Source organism: Diceros bicornis, chromosome 6 (genome assembly GCF_020826845.1).
Source record: "Diceros bicornis minor isolate mBicDic1 chromosome 6, mDicBic1.mat.cur, whole genome shotgun sequence".
Lineage (NCBI taxonomy): Eukaryota > Metazoa > Chordata > Mammalia > Perissodactyla > Rhinocerotidae > Diceros > Diceros bicornis.
This window is the reverse complement of record NC_080745.1, coordinates 49288781-49312535: the sequence shown is the minus strand read 5'-3', so window position 1 is coordinate 49312535 and position 23755 is coordinate 49288781.

Here is a 23755-nt window from a genome sequence, read left to right as displayed (position 1 = left end):
TTATGATTAGTTCTCTCTTCCTATTCGTTCCTAACCAAACATACGAGGCTGGGAAACAGTTAAGGTACAAAAAAAACTAAGCTAGTTTTTCTGTAGTTTACCCTAATAGCTGTATTACTGGCTAGACCAATACACTGGTCCTCTAGCTCAAGGGTATGATGTAGACTGCAAATGGCCGTCTTCATCCATGGTCCCCAAAACTTATGGTTCCCAACTTATAGAAGTAGGTTATTCTAACATTTTCCAATGTATCTGTTTACCTAGTATCACTGCAGTTCATTTGCAGTCCTACGTTTGAGGACTATGCATGGACACCTTCTCTAAAGCATCTAGATTATTTTTTCTTGGATAAGTAACATCTTTGGAGAAATGACCTAATTTCATCTTTCCTGAATCTCCTTCTTCTCCCTCCAACCCCTGGTCCTACAGATGAGCTGTGCCCTTCCCACTTCTTTCCAGAGTAAGGTTAAAACTCTAGATTCTTCACCAGACGACGTTTCACATTCTAGACCAACTTTGAATCATTTTGATTCCCTCCCCTCCCCATTTCACCTCACCATCTTTCTATTCTCCATCCAAAATTGTAAATCAGACCTTCTCTTCCTTTATACAGTAAATCAGGCCATCCTTTTCTCCAGACCTCTTACCAGAAAATTCTTTCCATATTCTTATCACTCATTAGTGCATCACAGAGGCAGCATGGCTTAGTGGAAAGAACTTGAACAGGAACTTTGGAAACAGCTATGAAGTAATCAACGTTAAGTTATTGTTGTTACTATTAATCAGAACTGTTAGTGAAAGTCTGCCGTACAGAACTGCCTTATCTTGATAGATCTACAAGATATAAAAGAATTGAGAAATATTCTAACGTATAATGAGTGCTCCCCACGCCTCTCTTCCTAAAAATGTTACAGAAATCACTGGAGGCGTGGTATGGAAAAAAGACTAAAATTTCAGTGGAAATGTGAAATTGGAGCTAAGGTTGAGTAGGGGAAATATAGGCCCATTCATCATGATAATTCCAAAATGTGTTGTCAGATGGCTTCAGAGTTTCCACAAGGCATTGATGACTGCTTTACTGGTTTGAATAGTGCCCCTCCCACCCTCCTTCCCTCACACAAAAAAAATCATGTCTACCTGGAAAGTGTGACTGGGACCTTAATTGGAAATAGATTCTTTGCGGATGTAACCAAGTTAACATGTGGTCATATTGGATTAGGGTGGGCCCTAATCCAATGACTAGTATTTTTATAGTAAGAGGGAAAATTTAACACAGATAGAAACACAGGGAAAATATCATGTGACGATGAAGGCAGAGATTAGAGTCATGCAGCTGCAAACCAAGGATGACAAAGATTGCTAGCAAATTACCAAAATCTGGAAGAAGCAAAGAAGGATCTTCTCCTAGAGGCTTCACAGAGAGCATGGCCTTGCCAACACCTTGATTTCAAACTCCTAACCTCTAGATCCATGAAAGAATAAATTTCTGTAGTTTAAAGCCATCTAATTTGTTGCAGCCCTTAGAAACTAATACAAGTGTTGTGAGTCATTCCACACTGAAGAGTATATAGTATATCTAAAGGATAGTAGTTCACATTCTGAATCAAAAAGATGGACTTATGTCTCACTTCCACCATTAAGTACTGTAGCTCTGGGCAAGTTATTTATCTTCTCCAAATCTCAATTTCCTCATGTGAAAAATGAGAATAAAAATTGTATCTTCTTCATTTGATTGTGGCATGAAAAAATGATAATGCATACAAAGCAATGTCACATTGCCTGGGATTTTGTAAATGCTCTATAACTGACCTATATATTTATTCAAATATCATGACCCCATAAGAGTGACCCTAAAGGTCAGAGCACATCTAGTGAAATGACACTTAGGATACAAGACATAACCAAGAAATTTCTTTGTTTTCTCCCACAGAACAGCCAGTGCCTCTCAGATGAGCATGCTGCTCTACACACTGATGCATTTTCACATGAAGCCACCCCAATAGACAGGATTTCAGTAGCGTCTAGATGCATATAATTCTCTCTAGCAACATTCCATCCTCTTGAAAATGCGGAGTTACATAATATATTATCTATGAATGGGCTTGGAGGTAAGTTAATACCTTTGTTCATCCTTATTTTCCCTTTGTAACACCACATTGAATTCCTGAGACTTTTGTATTTTCCTGACCTGTATATCTGCCCAGTGAGCACACTGCCTTGCAGATAGTTGAATCTCAATAATTTTTCCTACAGGAAAGAAGATCTCCATAAAATGAGGATCTACAGGCTAGCGTTACTCAGAGATGTTATGATATAAGAAGCAGGAAGAGCCCTTCAGCAGCCATCAGAGCTTGAGTTGACGTCAGTGGTTCTTAAGTGTGTCTAGTAACCATCTGGAAAGCCCAGCTCCTACCCTCAAGAGATTATGATTCATAAGGTCAGAGATGGGACCCAGAAGTTTGAGATTTCAACAGATTCTCCAGGTGATACTGTTGCCAGCGGTCTGGGAGTCATATTTTGAGAAATGCCAGCCTGTATGAAATAGTGATCTTCTAGAGCCTAACAGTTCTGTTTTAGGGATATTTTTGAAACATATCTGAAGGTATTAACATCTAAAATCACCCATTTTGGTTTCAAGTTCTTAGATAAAAATTCCACCTAAATATATCTCCCATACCATTCTCTCATTCCTGTTCCCCATTCTGCTAAACCAGATGTGCTAAAAAGTGTCCTCAAACTATTGTCCACATGGTTACCTTGCCAAAAGTATAATTTTGGAAATAAGCCTTTGAGTCCAGGTTTTACTTGTAGCTTCAGGGCAGTCTTAGGATCTGCTCTAGGTGCTACAGCCGTGTGTTAAGGGTGGCTCTTAGCCATTGCTGCACATTAGAATTATGTGTAGAGCTTTAAAATATCCACATTTCAGACCAATTAAATCAGAATTTCTGGTTCAGTCCCAGGGCATAGGGATGCTTAAATTAATTCTAATGTGCAGCTGGGATTGAGAACCACTGTTTGAACTGAATAGATTTGTCAGAGGCTATATGACCGAGGTCTGTGTCTGACAATGAGAAGAGAAGTCCTCCAATTCTAAACCCTCTGGTTCTCTGGAACTCATATAACCTCAGGATTCTTCACAGAATATGTGTAAGCATGCAACTATAGACAATGAGATTTAACAACTCTTGTGCACTCCAAATTTCAGAAACAAAGGATTATTAAAAAAAAAAGTTAGCCTGCTACAGAAGATGGTGGTCTAGTGACTAAGATTCAGCACTCTTACTTCCCCAGTCTGGGTTCGTTTCCCAGTCAGGGAACCACACTACCCATCTGTCGGTTGTCATACTGTGATTGCTGTGTGTCGCTGTGATACTGAAAGCTATGCCACTGGGATTTCAAATAACAGCAGGGTCATTCAGGGAGGACAGGTGTCAGCAGAACTTCTAGGCTAAGACAGACTAGGAAGAAGGATCTGGCCACCCGCTTCCGAAAAAATTAGCTTTGAATACCCTATGAATAGCCACGGAGCATTGTATGCTATAGGTGAGAGGATGACACAAAAAGACCAGGCAGGGTTCCACTCTACTGTGTACAAGGTTGCTAGGAGTTGAAGTTGACTCCATGGCACTAACAAGAAACTACAGAAAAAGTCTAAGAGGAAGAAAATACTATAACCCACCTATAATTAGCTTAACATCCCAAGAAGAATGGGAGCATATGCTGAAAAAAGAAACTTCAATACAACTCTAGTTTGCCTGAGACTTCTTTTCTAACAGAATAAAGTTAACATGTTAGTTAATAAGTGAGACCCAGACTTATAAATTATTTTCAGTTCCTGATTTTAACAAAATATTTTCATCCTCAGTAAGATGAAACAGTTGAGTCTATCATGAGTGAAAAGCTACCCCAGTGCCCTCTAATCAAATACACATACATCCTTGCATATCTTTCCTTGAGAGTATCTGAATAGAAAATAAGCTAGTGATGAATAAACTACTCGGAGTGTTGCACTTTCAAGGTAAGATGGGTGAGAAGAGAATTGATTTTGCTCCAACAAATTGGAGTAAGCAAGATGTGGGCATGGCTGTGTGTCAGGAAGAACTATTAGAGCCCCAATCTACTCAATCTAGTGAAATCTAACCAAAACAAGTAGTAATGTTTAAGAAGGTTTGAAATAAACTGTTTTAAACTCTTTTATCTACTTTAGAAGTTGTTATACTTACACAATTTTACTTCCTACCCAGAATAAGCAGATGTTTATTCACTAGTTTTAATAAATAAGCAGAAGGGGAAGAATTTATAAATGTTTGTCATACATGGTGAGAAAGCAATTGCCTGATGTTTTCACTAGTTTCTTCTATTTACAAGGAAAAGAGACCCACTTTATCTTAGAAAATACTCTACCTGGATGACTGCCTAGAAACATTCTGAAAACAGAAGTCACAAGTAAAATTTTCAAAGAAAATCTATATTTATTCTATGTGCTTTAAGCCAATCTATATCTATTCGATCTCTTAATCATAAACATATTAGTGAATAAGTTACTTGAGAGTATTTATAGATTTCTATATGAAGTATTTTGGCATAATGAAAGTTTATATTTCAATATAACTCTCCATTCATTTGCCCTAGTTTATTTCATCTCATTAAGTGACAGTGATATTTTGACTCATCATCTGATATTTTATGGAGTAATATAAAAAGCTTCCCGAAGAGGTTTAGCAGTCACCATCCCTTATGATGAAGATGGTATGAACTGTGATTCCCTCATCAACAAATATCGTTGCATCATGGTGGGTATAGTTAGATTATGAGACTGTGTTATTAGTGGACTATTTCTTGGAGTCACGAAGTATCTTCCAACTATCGGGATTAGAAAACAATCCCATGAGCAAATCATCAACCTCTGATAGGCCAGATATACTGGAGAAAGTACAGTCTACGAAGTTTAATCTTTGACATCTTATTTCTGAGAGCTGTATGGAAAAGAAACACTTTAGCATTCATTCCTAGCCAGGCAGAGGTCACAGTCTCAATGCACCAAATCGAGTTCTCAAAGGACAAACCTGTCAAGTTGGAAATGTTCTAGGGCCACTTTACAGATTCTAAAAGCTACCACCCATTACAGAAAAAAATGAACCAATTTTCTAAAGGTGAAGAATTCCATAAGTTACACCAATTTTCTGGGCAGCTTTGTCTCAAACAAATGGTAAATTTGACCTTTTAGGTATTATAAATGCTACAGATTCTGAAATGAATTGAAATGCTTTTTATTAAGGTGTACTTTTTAAATAAATCTGCAGATTTTAATAATATTCAGATATCTTAGTAAAGTCTAAAATTATTGCACATTTATATTATTATCACCTAACAAGGTCACGAATATTTATAAATTTTAATGGGGATAACCAATGGATGAAATCTACCTAAACAAAGATTACTTTGTGAAATACTGTTTGGTAAATTGTGAAAAGCACTAAGTGTAATTGTGTTAGGTGTCTTCTACAAAATGCATAATTTTCCTGTATGTTCCCTGCAAATTATCTTGAGGTGTTAGTTTTGCGATGGAAATGTAAAGAAATCCCTCATTTTTTCCTTATATTAGCTGGCTCTGCTGATACAAGTAAAAGAACAGTTGTTAGTCAAGTGGCAATTGAGCCAAGTGATCATCTCACATTTTGCACAATGAATAGATTTGGAAACTTTATGCTAATGAATGTGCTCACTTCTCGTTAAGTGAAATGACTAGAGGAAAAATTACTATGGGAAGAAAATGTTTCCTGAAATTTTGTTTAAGATTTAGAATGCAAATCAAAGTTTCTTGGAAGATAAAATCATTATCCAATAGAAATAGTGATCATCCTAAATTTCCAATGTATTTTTTCATTTAACTTATTCACAACCTTAGCCACTTATCAACTGATGTTTTAAAGTTTGAAATAATTTATTCACATGATTTATGTTTTATTCTCCTTATAAAACCACAGCTGTGAGAAATCTCCTTGTTTATTGAAAGATACTTGGAAATTTCTGGTTATGTACTCATTTTGATATTGTAGTCAGATTTGCAGATAGCTAATTGATAATAAAGCTGATTTATGGTCCACATATTTTCAAATTCAGCACCTAATGAAAGTAGGTATCTACAGATTAGGGTTGCAATTATCCAACTTCCATAAAACAAATTAAAAATATAAACTCTATGATATTGGCCCATGGATACCACACATGTTATTTTAACCAATTTACTTCCTGCTAAAGAACCTCTGTCTGATGAATTATATCCCTGAGGTCAATGTATGATTGAAATTTTTAATAACACAATTTCCTGCACTATTAAACACTGAACATCTCAAAGAAATAAATAATGTATTACTACTTAGTAAAGATATGAGCATATATGCATATACAAACCAGTTTGCATGAAATATATGCATTTTTAATTCAAACACAGAGTTTCAGGGAGAACATATCTGTATTTTGACCAATAGAAAAAATCATTCACATCCCTTCCATCACCGGCTCCTTCCTCACAGATAATCATTGTTAATAGTTTCTTGTGAATTATACTAACAATTTTTTAAGCATTATATAGGAACCAAAACATTCTGAGCAGCATTTATTTGTTCTGTGAGAGATAAAACAATGAAACAAGATGTTGAATCTTTACTTCAAAGAGCTTATAATCAAGCAGTTATAGGGGCAAAATGATTTACAAAGTATTTATCATCTGGACATACTTCCTTATGACTTGTACATACTATTGGTGCCTGTTGCTATTTACAGTTATAAAGATATTCCATAGGGAGAGTGTCAGGACCTACACGACTTGATCAACCTGGGACTACCCTCCATTTCTGTTTATCCTAGAAGAGCTCATTCTACTGCTTCCACTTTGGGGTATTAAGAAATTCTCAAGTCTTTAAAAATTACAGTTTTGGCTTTGGAGAAATTACTCAAACTCTATGTTTCTTAGATTATTCTTTTCTAAAATGTGTATGATAATAGCACCTATATCATAGAGATGTGAGCTGTGGATTAATATAATATATGTATAATTCTTAAGCATAACATATATTAAGTGCTCAGTATGTGTTTCTATTATTTTACCCTGAATCAATATTTTTTTTACTAAAATTACATCCTAGCATCAAAATGACAGGTGATCATGAGGAAGAACAAACAGATTATAACATTATGTTACTATTTGACAATTGCCATAAATGAGTCTCTGAATAAGAACTTTGCATTCAAATATACTTACTTTCAACAGCTTCATGTATATTAGCGTGCAAAGTAAAGAGCAGAGCACATACATATGTTCTTGTGTGCGTGTGTACACACGTATGTGTTTGGTTTGCGTTCAGGTGTAACGGGAACATTCATTTAGAGACAGTAGTAATAACTCTTCATTTTTAAAGATATATTATATATACGCTCTTGGTATTTTGCTTAAAATATCTCAAAAACATTTCAACAAAAAATCTTGGTATATATTACCACACTCCATCTTACACTTGAAGAAACTGAAGCTCACCAAGTATAACTGTTTTTTTCAATGACACATACTTAGAAAGTGGTAAAGATTGGGTTCAAACTAAGAGCTGTCTTAAAGACATGTTTTATTCAATAAAACATTAAAACAGAAAACTGTAGTATAATATTTAATAAAATAAACTATACTAGGAAAGTGCTATTGGAGTGCAGAACAAGGCATGATTTATATAAGTCGACGTTAGAAATAAAAATCCCACTGAATGTTGGTTTCCTTTTTAATACAAAGGATTTAAGTCAATTAACTATATTAATATTTTAACTTATAAAATATAATTCATAAATAAGTGCAGATTTATATTTTATTATGTATAACCAACATTAATATATATTTGTATAAAACTATTAATGAATATTAACATATTGATTATAAATTTGTAGCTATAGAGTTACAGATTTATATTATAACCACCATGATTTCTTGTTGTTAACATTTTCCAAATGGGCTTCAGATTTCATTAAAAATAAAAGAAAGAAACAAAGAAAACAAAGATTCAGCTAAAGTTTTGCTTTTTCCCCATCTCTGCGGTGGTTACCTCTTTCCTGAAGTTTAATGTATGAAGTAGATCCACGTATGTTTAGGATAAATCCCAAATCCTGATTCAACATTTTTAGACCCAATATTTTAGACCCAGATTCCATATTAAATATTTCACATACACACGTCTCATTACCATCAACCAACAATAGCTAAAATAGAATGTGCAGCGTGAGGATCCTCAGACTGCTATGTACATGGCTACCTTGAGTAGACTAGCTTATCTTTTCTTATCTCACAGATTGGGTAGAATCTAGAATCTCACAGAAAACTGGGTAGAATAATCAAGATTTGTAATGATGGCCCTAAATCAGGAAGAAAAATGTTAATTATATATTTCCATATAAGGAATTAGAGAGGTGCATATTAGATTTTAGTAATATATATGTTAAAATGACATATGTGAAAGAAAACTTTTAGTTTTTAGTGGGATAAAACACAAGATTTATAAAACAACACATTTGGGCCTCCCCGTGGCTTGGCGGTTGGGTGCGCGCCCTCCGCTACTGGCGCCCGGGTTCGGATGGCAGGTGCACACCGGTGCACCGCTTCTCCTGCCATGCTGAGGCCGCGTCCCACATACAGCAACTAGAAGGATGTGCAACTATGCCATACAACTATCCACTAGGGCTTTGGGGACAAAAAAGGAGGAGGATTGGCAATAGATGTTAGCTCAGAGCTGGTCTTCCTCAGCAAAAAGAGGAGGATTAGCACAGATGTTAGCTCAGGGCTGATCTTCCTCTCACACACACACAAAAAAACCCACATTTATGTAACATTTGGTTGACTTCTTGTTGATGCTATACAAATTACATTTTTCTGTACGTAATTTAAAAGTGTTATAACTAAAGGAGAAAAGAATAATGCTCCAGGTTCTTGCGGAGAATATTTTATGTCTGTGATAAAGGTTCCACTGAGATTTCAGATGGAGATACATAGGCGGGGTTGAATTTCAATACAGCATTGACTTCCAGCATCTTTTCTGACTTTTAAAGGGCACTTGAAAAATAAAGAAGGAAGGTCTCTGTGATTTGGGATGATTTTAAATGTCTTTGATGCTTTTGGTTTTTCTCCGGGGTAAAACAAGAATGTAGTTTGGTTGCCACGTGGGCTCAGCAGCTCACCAGCAGGGGCCCTTTGAGGACTAACTCAGCAGGGTCAGTAGGAATGAAAGAGGAGTGACAGATAGACCTGCACTCCCTTCTGGGAGAATGAATGTAAGGAAGTGGTTTTGCCTCTTCTATGCCTGAAGGCATGTGAATATCGTCTCTATAGAGTTTTTCAGAAGCAATATTTAATTCATTTTCTATTTGAGTTCAGACAGTGGGTATTGAGTTAACAGTTTAAAGGCTGTGCTTTTCTTTTCTTCATTAACGAAATAATATGGGAACCTCACACATATTAGGCTATAAAAATAGCATAAAGTCTCTCAACCACTGTTTAGCAAAAGAACTCTTTGTTTTCTTTTCTTTTTTTTTTTTTAATTATTCTTATCTCTTACCTCCCAAAATTGGATTGCTGATGCAAAGATTTCCAAGTTAACTCACTAAACCAAGCACCATAATTAACACCGGGAATTCCCTGTAGTTAAAGATGGTCATTTCCACCTCAAAAGCCAGTGTAACTAACAGCCTAGTAACCAATTTCAGAAATGGATTAGGCTGCATCTCCATTTTTAAAGATTAACTTGAATTTCAGAATCACGTGAAATCAAAGTCAATCCGTTGGTGGTGCTTTTTGACATATCTCTGTCTTAAAGCCAAAGTTTTAAAAATATGATGTCATTTTTACTTTTAAGTGTTTTCTCAAAGGGGTGTTGAAGTCATGGGCAGCAATAGTCCAAGCTAAATTTTTTAAATTAGATATAATGCATTAGTAATGCAAATTAGAAAATACCCGTATTGCTTAAATGTAAGTGCCATGAGGGCAGGTGTTTTTTCAGTTTCGTTCGTGACTGTATCTTCAGAGTCTAGAACAGTGCATGGCCCCTAGCTATGCTTACTTGTGGAATGACTGCATCTGCACTATTTGATCCCAAATCTATAAGACAAAATTTTATTTTAGCACTTAAAAAGAGTTAAAAAATCATTAAAGAAAAGAAAAAGGTCTCGTATATTTATTAGTAATAGATTTGAGAAATAGACTTTTAACAATATTGCTTTTCTTAGTGTTGTGAATAGATATATGAGACAATTATCTTTATTTTTTCAGCTAAATAATTAAAATTTGCTTCATATAACCTGTTATAGTTTTTCATTTTACCTTTAAAAGTAATATCATAGGAGCCACGTCTTAAGTGCTGAATTTTCCCGATAGCCTCAGAAACTTGGAAAATATCTGCTTCCCTACAGTTACATTCTTAATGATGTTGTAAGGAACCAGCAAAGGGTCAAAATAATCTTATTAAAAAAAAAAAAAAGAAAGAAAGAAAAGAAAGCTGCAAAACTAAATTTCTCCAAATGCCTCCAGAGGGCAGTGAATAAAAGAAAATTTCATCACCACCAGCCCCCAAAATGATTAGACTTTCATCAAAGCAATCTAGCATTAGGAATCATATGCTAGTGATATATTATCTGTAACTATATTTCAAATACTTTTGTTTTAATAATATTTTCTTTTGTGAAAAAAATAGATGTGAAATGGGTTTAAGAACCTCCTGTTCAATGACTATACTAAGTTTTGCATTTTATTGCTTTACAGTCAAAATATAAAGAAAAGTCCTCAAAAAACAATGCTGTTCAGAACAGTGATATGATCGTCTAGCTAACTGAAAATGTAGCAACCCAAAGATCTCTTGTAGGAGTCTTGGAAGGAGTGCCATAAGAGGATGATGGAACTGAAAGTGAATTAATAGGATGTATTGTCACCACAGCCATGAGTAGTCAATTTACATGTTTAATCGGAGTGTGAGCTTGGGAGCACTCATGTCCTCAGAGCGAATGTTCATGCCAAATTGATTTTATTTGTAATCTAGTTCAATGAGATGCAAGGCAACCCACAGAAAACCAGCTGCAAATGATGCTGGCAGGGGAACTTCTTCTGTGATATATTTTGACTTCCCAAGTTGGAGTTTAAGACCACAGAAGAAATATTTTTGCTATCTGGACCCAAATTTATCTTCCTATTAAATAATCATCCGGGGAAGACTGAAGCTAACAGCTATCCTCTTGAATTTATTCTGGCTTATATTGCAAAACTAAACTACAGCCCTTAAGAAGTACTTAAGCTTCATTTGATGGAAAGCTTTGGAATAAAATAAATAAATGTGTTTCAAAATATTACTTCAAAAAGAAGCAAAACCAATTTCAGAATTTCTATCATATACATTTCATTGCTATTCTAAATAAAAAAAAATTTAGAAGAAACTTCTACTGGATCCTTTTATAGGATGAATGCTCTAAATGTATGCATTCTTAGATTTTAGTGTAACTACCCTGGAATCTAATTTAGTCAAATTTGGAGGATTTTCTCTAGGCAATATGAAAGGGATGAATAATGTCTCCAATCTAAGCTTTATACTGAGATGACAGAAAGCATCTTGAAGAAAATATCGCTATCTAACAAGCATTCACTTGCATATTTATATATCCCACCAGATATACACCTGTGAAACCATTACCTTCAAGTAAAGGGAAAGAGTAATATATAAGGCATGAACTCTAGCATTGTTATGTGTTATCAAACCTCATTACACTGTAGAAATTCTCAATCGGGAAAGGAAATGGTTTTAAAACAGATTGTTACACATACTAAGAAACATATAACTTTCAAATTATTTTTCCTAGTCATGACTTTTATTCATCAATCAGTCAATAAAATTGATAGCCAGTTTTTCTTATTTGTGGATTCTAAAAGGAAACACAAAACAAGTAAATTATCAATATGGTTTTGTTTTAAGCATAATAACTTTATATAAGTGGAAAGTACGTAAGAAGCATGCCTTATTGGTGGAAAATTATTTTATGTTTCAGCTCAATTTATTACCTGAAAATAAATTACTTTATTTATAACTAGAAAGATAGAATGGATAATGTGGTTACACATTATTTGGATTAAAAATGAGGTAGCATTATGAGATTTATTATTTTTGTGTGGCTCAAACGGTCTGATTACACATTCAACTGAGTTTTGTTACTATGATCGGGGCTTGAACTTTGGGGTCCTAAGTCCACAACTGACAAGAAAACAATGGGAAAGAATGTCCTAAAAACTTCTTTTCTTTTTCATTTTTTTTTGTGTGGAAGATCAGCCCTGTGCTAACATCTGCCAGTCCTCCTCTTCTTTTGCTGAGGAAGACTGGCTCTGGGCTAACATCCGTGCCCATCTTCCTCCACTTTATATGGGACACCACCACAGCATGGCTTGCCAAGCAGTGCGTCGGTGCGTGCCCCGGATCCAAACCGGCGAACCCCCGGCTGCCGCAGTGGAGCACGCGCACTTAACCGCTTGTGCCACCGGGGAGGCCCCATCTTTTCTTTTTTTTTATGAGTAGTATTTTTATATCTATGAAATTTCCTATGTTAGAATGTTAAGCACGTTAGGTGGCAGATAAGTACGATGCCTGGTGTGAGGGGATAAATGACAATCTGAAAAAAAATGCCTATTCACACTAAATGTAAAGAGGCACATTAAATCAAATAAACACACTAATTCATATTCTACCTTTAAATAGGGTTGAGAGGAGGAAAGCCAAAACAATAAAGTACCACTGATTTTTACAACTTTGCTTCAAACAAAAAATAAAGTGAAAACAAAAAACATAAAGAACCATGATGAGCTGAATACTAAAATGGGCATTTGTGTGTGTGTGCATATTTACGACTTTTATCAAATAGTTTTTAGACATGTTTAATCCCTTAAGACCAGAATTTCAAGAAAATAAATTCTTTCCATAATGCTGAATCAGTGATGGGCCAGGGTTTAAAAATTCCATGTTTCAAACAGCTTGAAGAGAGAAACAGGCTTTAATGAGAGTTTGTGGGACTACAAAGAGATGCACTGAAGTGATTAGCTAAATTATCTGAAATGTCTTGAAAGTCATAGTTTTCTCAATGAAATATGAATTTAAAATAAATAGTATTCTTGTGCTCTGAGAACTAAAGTTAAATCCTGTAATTTGCATGTCAATAGAATTATTTTACCATTTTCCATTCCAGTGTTCTTAAATATGTATTGAAAAGAGTCTTGATTCAATTACATATGTAGCTTAAAATCAAATATCGATTATCTCCAATTTTATAGAAAATAGGTGTAATCTATGCAGAAATAGAAGTATAATGATGTACGCCTGAATTTTATACAATGTTATAAACCAATGTTACTGCAATAAAAAAACAGCACCCCTAGGTCTCTACTTACTTTACTCTATTTGCCCTAAAAGCTCTAATAATTATGTACATTATATACATATGAATGTTTTATATATAGATATAACATTATGACATTTATCAATTGATTTACTCTCTTCCCTCCAAGAATGTCAACACTTTAGGAGCATAGATTTTGTTTTACTCATAACTTTATTGCCAGCAACTGGAACAATAAATGAATGCGTGACCTGGAAAATTAAATAGTTAAGTGGATACAACCAAGAAAAAGCTGTTGATTCTTGGGCTAACAGCAGAAGAATGCACTAGACCAGTAATGTCCTATTCCTAGGTTAGGTGTTAGAGAAATTTCATACTTGCAAGGGCTTCAAGAAAGAGGAGAGAAAACAAATTTGAGTACAAGCACTTGATTCTCATACAGCACTGAGATCACTGAAATCTTGATAGGGACAACAGAGTCTATTTGGAAAATTTTTGAATTTTACCTCAATGTAATACTGCCACACCAAAATCATGATATAAAAAATTATCTATATTAGCAAGATAAAAACTTGTTCATTTTGTAACTACTCCACTGGGAAGAAAGTGATGGTTTAGAATATACAGATTTTTGCTAGCTTTGGTCACAAGGAGACTGGCAGGATGAAAACAGAACACAGTAGGGAAGGAATAAGAGAAGAAAGGAGTGGGAGAAGTGATGGGGAAAACCCTTCCAGTTACTTTAAAAAGGAATAAAAAACAGTAAAAACAATAATTAATGTATAAATAATAAAATTTTAAAATAATTGCATACTCATCTGGACACTAAATATGTTCGTATTTGGCAAAATGTTAGACAGAGATACGTTTTTTTGGTAGTGGATTTTGCTTCTCATTATTCTATACATTCTGGATCTTGACAGTAGGATCCTGTGAGAAAAACTCAGGGAAAGCAATCCCTGGGGAGACTAAGTTCCTACATAAAGGAAGAACAAGATCTCAAGGACATGATAGTTCATGTGTTAAAGGAAATACAAATGCATTTTTTCTCCCTGGCTGGTGAGGCTGGAGCATCCAGTTATGCTTACCTTATAAACAGTAAAAAGAAATGTCACACTCATAAATTTTCAACAGTTTAGAGTGTTTGAGAGAGTTGACTAACTTCATCTAAACACACCCGACAAAAGAACACATATGCGGGCCGGCCCCGTGGCTTAGTGGTTAAGTGTGCGTGCTCCGCTACTGGCGGCCCGGGTTCGGATCCCAGGCGCGCACCGAGGCACCACTTCTCCGGCCACGCTGTGGCAGCGTCCCACATACAGCAACTAGAAGGACGTGCAGCTATGACATACAACTATCTACTGGGGCTTTGGGGGGAAAATAAATAAGTAAATAAAATTATTAAAAAAAAAACCACGCCCACAAAATCTCTCTTTCTCTCTCTTTCTGTCTTTGTCTCTCTCCCTCTCATAACCATTTGTTTAATTTAATAAGAACTTATTTTCAGAATAAACAATTCAATGAATTCTTTAGCATTGTTTTTATGTGTTGCAAAAATAGAGACAGGTAAATTCACGTGAATGCCAGTAAATTAAAAGATCTACATAAATATGACAATTCATTTATAGTTAATAATGGGAAAATATTCTTTCTGTATTTTATTTTACTTTTCAAAAATTGGAATATTTTTCCATCACCCATGAAAACATTTCCTTAAATTGATTTCTAAGCTTATAGGACTAAAAGACTTGGCTTTTCTCATTAACTATCTAATATCTGACTTAAGAAAAGTACCAAACTCCTGTTTTTAGAGTTCTGCACAAGGAAAGATATCTAAGAATTATTAGATATTTCTTCCAGTAACCTATTTACCTTGAGAATGATCTAGCTATTATATTGGCCAGTTTTCTTTCCTCTATATTCTACTTACTTTGGAAAGATGGATCTTTCAAGGCAATAAACATGCTTTTGCTATTTCTGCCCACATTTCTAAAGTAGGAGAGGAAATTGTGTGTGTATCTTCAATTATGAATTCTTTGTACACACAAACATATAATTTTAATTTGTGTTTTAAATTATAAAATATTCACACATTTATAAATCTCTTGAATAAGACTCTTTTAAAAGCTTGCTCTATTAAAAATTACAGATGTACTTTGTCCTGCACTTATTAGTTTGGAACATCAAATTGCTAACAAAATTCCCAAGAGAGACTAGGCAAGGAAGGAGGATGGGGCAGAGCTCAGCCAAGTGCTTTGATTATCTTATATCGACTGAAAGGTATCAGACAACTAGAAATAGGCAGAAAGTCAATTAGGGCACCACCTTCTTTGCACTTCTGGACTGAATCCAATTCTGCCAGAATACCTAAAATCGATAAATCATAAGTCTCTATATCTGCTCTACTCCCCTTGGGATCTTTTGGGAACACATAACACCAACAGGTCTTTGCAATTATTAAGGAAGTCAGGTGAAAATTTCTATGATGAGGAGATATCTTTTTAAAATATACATATCCACATTTCTTATTGTGTACAGATTTACATACAAGAATCTAGTATAGACAAAGTGTTTAAGTCTTATAGACTGAAATTCTAACTAACTACATCCCTCTTTCACCGAACTGATTCATATGCAGGTCCCTTTACAATCAAGTCTGATCATTCCCGTGTCAACACTACTTCAACAGAATATAAAGAAAATATAGATCAAAAGAGTAATGCAATGTAATTTTAAATTAAATGGGAATAAGTTATAAAATACTGTCTAAATATTAAACATAACTAAGAAGATATTCATTTTGGGAAATTAATGTAAATTTCACTTGAATATTTAGAATGCTTATCATGCGATGCTATTTAAACAAAGTGATGGATTTCACGTATAAGAATAGAAAGCTGGACTTCTTCTTTTTGTCTCAGTCTTAGTTTTTTCTTCAGTGAACTAGGGGAAAAGAAAGGAAACCTGAACATACTCCAGGCAAAATGATAACTCATTTCCATTCAGCAATGGAAAATATATAATTTTTTACTTTATCTTGTACATAGAGATCGTCCCTGACTTACAATGATTCGAGCTATGATTTTTCAACTTTATTATGGTGCAAAAGCTATATAGATTCAATAGAAACCATACTCTGAGTTTTGAATTTTGATCTTTTCCGTGGCTACCAATATACAGTACAGGACTCAGATGCTGGGCGGCGGCAGCAAGCTGCAGCTCCCAGTCAGCCACTCGATCAAGAGCATGAACAACCAATGCATTTACAACCATTCTGTACCCATACATCCATTCTGTTTGTCACTTTCAGTATAGTAGTCAGTAAATTACGTGAGATAGTCAACACTTTATCACAAAATAGGCTTTGTGTTAGATGATTTTGACCAACTGGTTGTAGGCTGTGATCTGAGCACGCTTAGGGTAGGCTAGGCTAAACTATGATGCTCGGTAGGTTATGTTCGTTAAATGCATTTTTGATTTATAATATTTTCAACTTACGATGGGGTTATCAGAATATAACCCCACTGTAAGACAAGGAAGACCTTGTATTTTTGAAATTCCCAACTGGAAGTCATATTCTGGTCTCCCACAATCAAGATTTAGTAGTCAAGGATTTCATTTTGAAATTTTTGTCCATATTACTGATTCTTTAAATATTGTCCACAATGGGTACTTTTTAAACAGCTTTGTTGAGTTTTAATTTGTTCTTGAGTTTTTATTTAAGGAGTACAATGTATTTCACATATGTAAAGTGTATCATTTGACAAGTTTAACGTGTATAAACACTATGAAACTATCATCACAACTAAGGTCATGAATATATCCATCTCCTGCAGAAGTTTCCTCATGCCTTTGTGTAACTCCTCCCTCCTCTGGCTTCTCTCTGCACTCTCCATTCTCAATCATTGATCTCTTTTATGTCACTATAGATTAGTTTGTGATTTCTAGAGTTACATATCCATGAGAATATAGAGCACATATGATAATTTTTGTCTGGCTTCATTGACCCCACCTGATTATTTTGGGATTTATCCATGTTGTTGGGTATATCAATATTTCATTTCCTTTTATTGTTGAATATTTCATTGCACTGATATACCACAGTTTGTTTATATGTTCATCTGTTGATGGACATTTGGGTTGTTCCTAGTTTGATGCTATTACAAATAAAACTGTTGTAAACATTCATATACAAATCTTTGAAGAATATATGCTTTTACTTCTTTTAAGTAAATATTTAGGAAAGAAGGAGAAAGTCATAGAGTGGGCGTATTTTTAATTATTTTTAAAAACTGCCCAGCTGATTTCCAAAAATAGTTGTGCCATTTTATTGATTTTAGACTTTCTAATAGGTGTATAATGAGACCTCATTATGCCTTTTTTTTTTTTGAGAGGAAGATCAGCCCTGAGCCAACATTCAATGCCAATCCTCCTCTTTTTTGCAGAGGAAGATTGGCCCTGGGCTAACATCTGTGCTCATCTTCCTCTACTGTATGTGGGACGCCGCCACAGTATGGCTTGACAAGCGGTGCTTCGGTGTGCGCCCGAGATCCGAACTCCAGGCCACCACAGCGGAGCATGCGCATTTAACTGCCGCACCACCAGGGCGGCCCCCTCATTCTGCTTTTCATTTGCATTTTCCTAACGATGTCGAGCACTTTTCATGTTCTTATTTTTTATCCATATATCTTTTTGGATAGAGTGTTTGTTAAAACATTTTACTTTTATTTTGTTGGGTTGTTTTCTTATTATTGAGTTTTGAGTTTTATAGATTCCGAATACATGTCCCTTATCAGATGTGTGATTTTCAAATAATTTCTTCCAGACTCTGGCTTGACTTGAACCCTTTTAATTGTATTGGGAGAATACATTTAGAATATGGTCTGTCTTGTTAAATGTTCCATGTGGTGCACTTGACACAATGTGTTATAAATGATGTTTCCAATAAGCCATATATATTAATATAACTACATCACAAAGAGATGCCAAGTTATGTGTAAGATGCATCAGTGACCTGGCTCATTGAAAAATTGATGACTCTTAAAATCTAAGAACTCCCATATTTTTACTGCTAATACAGTTAATCAGCAGCAAAGTAAAATTGGGGAGAAATGGTCCTTGATGTGAGACAGAACTTTGTGCAATATCAGTTCTGCTAACCATGTGTAATTTCGTCTACTTTCCTCACATGCATAAAAGGAGAAATAATGCCTCTTTTCCAGATTGTTAGGAGGACTGAATAATATAATCTATGTGTAAGTACTCTACACATACTGAGTGCTTCCTTATTATCAGTAGCATAGTATCGATGATGATATTGAAAATTCAACCCTGCCCCAAACATGCACACACAAGGAAAGAATTCACATAAGAAAATAAATGTCAGACAGATGTGAATTATAAAGTCTCTTGAATAACTAATTCTGGAGATCAGCCATGATCTGGGTATACCAAGTCAGGATAGCACAGAGACACTCTAACTCTCTTTTCTTGCTTATGAGAGAGGAGCCTGATAAACTCATACATGGTAGAGTCACCCTGCCCTATAGTACCACTACTTGGGATCTTCAAGGACTCTAAAAATTCTATGATACATTATCTGTAATGATTTAGGTCATAGAAAATGATCCTGATAAACTTGAGAGGCAAAAGTGAGAGACTGCACAGATAAGGTTTCAATATATTAAGTATACTGAATCAATAGTTCTTATAATTTTTAAGAGAATATGGTATGAATGATCAGTTTTATTTATTGTGAGGGGAAAACCCCTAAATTTTCAAAATACCATTTACATACGGGAGGGCAAAACACTTCAGAGCCAAACTTCATAGCATCCATAGTATCTTAAAATAAAATTAAAGAAAGATTTGGCCAGCCCTGGTGGCCTCATGCTTAAGTTTGACGTGGTCTGCTTCAGCGGCCCAGGTTCAGTTCCCAGGTGCGGACCTATACCACTTGTGTGTCAATGGCCATGCTGTGGTGTCGGGTCACATACAAAAAGAGGAAGATTGGCAGAGGATGTTAGCTCAAGGAAAATCTTCCCTAGGGAAAAAAAAAGTTAGAGAATAATTAACTATTGAGTCAAGGTCACATCACTTTTAACCCTTTATTTATTGAGCAATTGATCAAAGCGGAAAAAACTCACTTTAGAAATATTGCGCTTGGGAATACTGTTTGGACTGAGGGAATGCACATATTCAGAGAAACATGCCATATACTCAGATACGGCACAAACATAGCTCAAGGCAGCCACTGGTCTTCACAGCGGTAAGATGTAAACTTAGATGATATACACTAAATGTGATTGTGAAGTCTTAGTAAAGAATTTCAAAATTAAAATAATATTGCCCATCATTAAGTGAGCCTGGAAAAGATATAACAGCTTTACATAAATAGAACTCAAAAAAGGAAAGCTGATACATCTCTAAATATATTTGTTTAAGAAGTATAATTAGGGCCATAGGATTCCAAAAATATTTAAGAACTGTGAGATATTTTACTGAGCTTAACATCTCGTTTGGCAAGTAAAACAAAACAAAATAAAACAAAGCAGAAACAAAAATGTGCAAATAAAATACAAAATTCAATAAAGAATAAAACTGTACAGTAGTGCTTAAGTATATGGATGGCAATATACACTTAACAGATACCACATGGAATTTCTGCTGGTTATTATGAGGATGGAGAAAGCATTAGAGGAAGGCTTTGAGGGCCTATGTACTATACCGCCTCTTGAGAGAGTATTTCTCTCAGGTTACACGGCTGAACATCACAGATCCTTACAAAGTTCAGGAAGAAGAACAAAGCACCTCAAGAGACCATGAGATGGATGGGAGGTAGCACACTACTTAAGATACGATTTGTCTTTATCCATCAAAAATATTCATAACACGCCAGCATTATACAGAATACACTGGTTGGCCTGGCACAGGTGATCACCTAAACTGATTGTAGTTTGCCTTTGGTGCTTCCAACTATTCCAAATAGATTTTCTCGCAACTCATCTAGACTGAAAATTCTCCCTCTCTGAAAGACTACAACTGCAAGAAACCCAACCTTAGATAAAACACAACTTGACTCTTAATTAATTATATGTAGATAATATGAAAATATTTCCTCATGATCAAAAAGATGAATAGGTCAAGAAAAGAAAGGGATTGTATTAGGAAAAATGCCCTCAAAAAAAGGTACAACATCTCCTATTGGAAATGAGTAGTCTTTTTGACACAGATTCACTACCGGAAATGGAAGAACTGACTGAAAAATAGGTTGCTAACATTCTGGACAAAATTCAAGGGACAATTAAAAATTACTTATGAGCTTCTCTCGTGTCTTCTGGGTCCTACACTGTCAATTCTAGTCTAGTCTATCCTGGGCATCAGTATGTCTGGGAAAGTTTGATATATATTTTAGAGGAATTGCTGAGATAAGAAACAAGGAGAATTTTAGCTTCTAACACACAAATCAGCTTGATAGAATGAATCAGTTGCCTTGTGAGTTACGTCATTTTTTGGGAGGGAATGTTCTGGTCTTCACATTCAATTTAGCATAAAAGCAATTAAGCCTATAGGAATCAGATCTAGTGATCTTCCTTCAGATTATTACAGCTCCCACATCTGACTGATAGAAGATGGGAAATAAAAGCTTGGCCTCCCCCTTTTATAGTCTACAATATTTGCAAGAAGAAAAATCAGGATGACAGAAAAGCAACAAATGCAGACAAACTCAGAGAGAGAGTATATAAGGGAGGGTAATGCGAAGGGCAAAGAAGGCTCTCTTGCCCTCATACTACCCTGAGGACTCTGGAAACCCCCTCAAAGAAAACTTGCAAGCTTATTGTTGTCAGGGAGAAAGAAGCCCTGAATTTTAGCTTTTTTCAGTGTTATAAACACAATCTTAGCTGATAATCTAGCTAAGGAGTGGACCAGAAGAGTCTTTGCAGCAGGAACAGGTGGTCTTGCAGAGGGCTACAGAGTGTGCCTCATTCATCTTAGCTAACGGAGCTCAGAGTAAGACTTCATCACAGAGCAAGGTGTAGGTCACTACTGGGCCTTCACCAAGACGACAACTCAGACTTCTGATGAAAAGACCCAGGGAGACAAGGAATGTCACATCAAAGACCAGAGGAAGCAGAGTGCCTAAAGCCACAATTTTTTTTTATATCATCATGAGATCTTCTCAGTTACACTATGCTCCATACTTCTCATCCCACACACTATGATACACATACACACACCCAGAGACTTCTTTAGAGAGATAAGTAGGAGGAGGAATTGGCATCACCAAAACCCTGAGCATTTTGTTATCCAAGAGAGGCTAAATACTCCGTACTTAGGCTAATTAAATTCTAATTAATTAATTAATTTCCTCCCTCTAGCTAACAAAAACATGGAATCTTGAGATGTAGTTCAGACTAGTTACAGTCTAAAGAGATGAAATTTCATTTTCTCTGCAGATCCAAGGTTTAATTTTATCAATAAAATCATGTAATCTAGCTATAAGAATAACATGAACTCAAGAAGGATAGTGTGACAAAGGAAAACAAGATTGTTAAATTAAAAATCATGAAAAAAGCAATGAGGAATAGTTGGAGGAAGGGACGCGATCATCTACACAAGTAGAAGATAATGCAGTAAAACTCTCCAGAAATTCAAAGACAAACACTAGAGAATAAACCAATAAATAAAAAATTGAATGAGATGGGAGAATGATCTGGAAGATTCAATCCACGAATTAGAGAGAATAAAGGAAAAGGGAGTGGGACATGAGCATGGAAAAAATAAAGTAATTATAATGGAAAATTTCCCTCACTGAAAGAAGATGATGTTTTAAAAATTAAGAATTTCCAGACAAACTTAGTGAGAAGTGTTACACGAGACATAACCTCCTGAAATTTTCAAATGTTAATGACAAAGAAAAATGGAAGCTTGAGAAGGAAAAACACCCAAAGATATAAGAATTAGAGTGGCCCCTAAATTGTCTATATCTTTAAACACAGGAATACATTAGACAATAATATATCAATAAGAACTCATAAGGGAAAAACACTTCAGCCTAAAAATTCTATTCCAGCAAATATGTTGTTATGCTCAAAGTAGAATGACATTTTGAGATACAAGGACCCAGTCAATAAAAGAACAAGTATCCTTTCTAAATAATCCACATGAAGACCAAGAAAGACAATTAATAATCAAGAAATTTAAAATAATTAGAAAATATGCATTATAATGCACTGAAAATGGAATTTTAACAATTAATGGTTCTGTGATTGCTATTAATTGAATATTCTATTTATTAAGCATTTACTAAGTGTCATTTCGTTAAGCTCCTTAATCATAATAATATAGTTAATCCTTAGACCATTTGTGGGAGGTAAGCACTTATAGCCCTAATTTCTATCCCAATATTCTCATTGATGACTCATGGATGTTATGTAACTTCTTGAGCAGGATAACTTTTCTTGGTTAGTATAAGTGTGTGTCAGGTGTGTGTGTGTGTGTGTGTGTGTGTGTATTCTATGAAAAAAGTTAATACATATTTGTAAAAAAAAAAAGGAAAACAATGAAATTTATAACCCCAAATTAATACATACTAAGAAGGAGTTGGGTAAGTAAATAGTCTCTATTCCTCATTTTATAAAGTAAAGAGTAAAAATTTCCTTGATTATATAAAATAAAATAATCCATATTTTGACAGGTAAAAATGTTATAGAATTTCTGAATATGGATACAGCTCCAAACAAGCAGTCAAATCAAATCGGTTCTTGACAGATGCTTAGAATATAACTATGTGGAGAAGAAAGCCAGTTTAAAAATTCTAGATAAGTTATTTAGTCGCGATATGTCAAATATTACTCCTCTCACTGTAGCCTTCATGCCTGATCGCTGAAAAAGCAACATTTATAAGAAACTCTTTGATTGTTTCTCATAAGAAGATACTCTCTTTAATAAATTATCAATTAATTTCTTAACAACTACTTTTATAAAGCATATGAATATGACATGATCATTTTTATTATTTGGTTTCAGAAGCAGTTTTGTTTCATCTCTCTCTTCTCATAGAAACATGGTCAGTCCCACCAGAAGCTTGCCATCTAGCTGGGAGACAACGGTAATAAAAAGCAAGGTCAATGGACAATAATAGACATTAATAAAGTAATATATATTCAATGCAATTAGAAGACAAGGAGTTTATAATGTGTGGTTATTTATAGAGTATACATGACAAGGGTAAAATTGCTTTGGGTTAGCAAGGCTATAATATGTAGGGAAGAATTTATAAGAGTCAGTCTTGAACTAGGCCTTAAGTGATGGGCAGTGTAGACACAGAGGAATCTAGAAGTTGCTTTACAAACAA